Genomic DNA, 1,681 nt, shown 5'->3' on the forward strand with positions numbered 1-1,681 from the left:
GGAGCCGCCGGGGGAGGGGAGGAAGGGACGGTCTTCCCAGGGTAAAATTTAATCTCGGGGATTTTTTTTTTTTTTAATCTCAGGAATTACCACGGCCTTCCTGAGTACCAAGGCCGCATCAGCACTGCTTTATTTCCAGCGGGACTGGGTGGTTGAGATCTCTCCTCAGTACCTTGTTCGACCCCCTGGGCCCCATCGGGGGGAGGTCCTCAAAATGTCTCAGGGGCTCTGTGCCTCAGCCCCGCCCATAATGACATGTGCTTCACAGTAAGACCCAGGATTATGTTATCGCTGGGGTAAAGTAACCATCGGCCTATTTATGGCTAATTTAGTTATTAAAGGTGGGCTTTGGATGACGTGTTATGCCCACGAAATAATCAAGTTGAGTCGGTTTCTGAGCCTTGTTTTTTATGCCTGTCATTGAGCTGTTCATTTGCCTAGCCTTCTAAATAGGTGACTGTGGTAGAAAATGAAATGTAGAGCTTTTATATATGGGGTGCGCTTATTGATTATCCCATCAGTTTTTCCAGAAGTCCTCAAGTAAAACAGTGAATTAAGTTTCTTATTTAAGGGCATCTTTTAAAAAATAAAGGGAATAATACTTTTTAATATTTTTTTAAATCAAGGATTTGGAAATATCAGCCTGTCAAATTTTTATTTTTTAACTTTTTGTTGGGTTTTTGTTTTGTTTTTATGCTTTTTGAGACAAGGTGGTACTATGTAGTCCAGGCGGCCTCGAATTCCACAATCTTCATTGCAGGTGTGTGCCGCCATATCCAGCTTTAAATTTTTAACTTTTTAAGGAATTTTTACAAATATAATTTGGGATTTCTTAAATGCTCAAGGATCTTTGACTCTTTCACTTTTTTTTTTTTTTTTTTTTTTTTTTTTTTTTTTTTTTGTATCAGGGATCGATTTGGGTCCTTGGGCTTGCAAGACAGATGGCAGAACCACTGAGCTAAATCCCCAGCCCTCTTTCATTACCTTTTAAGTCTCTCTTGATGGAACTTCACTTTCTGATGTGAGTGATATTCTAGGCCTACATTGTTTTCTATTTTCTTGGAGGGGGCGTTTTGAGACAGGGTCTCACTATGTAGTGAGACTGACCTGGAACTCACTATGTAACTCAGGTTGGTATCGAACTCACAACTATCCTCCTGCCTCAGCTTCCCCAGTGCTGGGATTACAGGCGTGCACCACCACACCCGGCCTTTCTATTTTCATCTACTGTAAATTAGAAAATTCTTAGCCAGGTGTGGTGGCTCACCCCTGCAATCCCAGCACTCGGGAGGCTGAGGCAGGAGGATCGCTGTGAGTTCCAAGTCAGTCTCAACTACATAGTGAGACCCTGTCTCAAAAAAAACCAACCCAAAACAGAATATTCTTATTTTTACTTCACATCCTGTCTTGTACTCTGTCACTAAAACCTTTCTTAGCCAGATGTGGTGGCAAACACCTATAATCCCAGCACTCAGAAGGCTGAGGCAGGAGGATCACTGAGAATTCCAGGCCAACCTGGGCTACATAGTGAGACCCTGTCTCAAAAAGTAAAATAAAATAAAACCTTTCTTTTGAGCACTTCCTTTTCCTTGAGGATCTGGTATCACAAGTATGCTACACTCTCTCTTGTTGTAAGCCTCAGAGGGTTAACATCTATTTACTCTTTTTATTTATTTATTTA

General features: G+C 41.5%; 1 protein-coding gene across 1 annotated transcript in view; it reads left to right on the top strand.

Annotated features, from left to right (window-relative positions):
- Positions 1-1,681, top strand: part of Fbxo36 (F-box protein 36) — a 67,268-nt gene that overhangs the window by 952 nt on the left and 64,635 nt on the right. The gene's annotated exons all lie outside the window — the stretch shown is intronic.

The sequence above is a fragment of the Fukomys damarensis genome, unplaced genomic scaffold (assembly GCF_012274545.1).
Source record: "Fukomys damarensis isolate Sample0158 unplaced genomic scaffold, DMR_v1.0_HiC HiC_scaffold_16, whole genome shotgun sequence".
In the NCBI taxonomy this organism is placed as follows: Eukaryota; Metazoa; Chordata; class Mammalia; order Rodentia; family Bathyergidae; genus Fukomys; species Fukomys damarensis.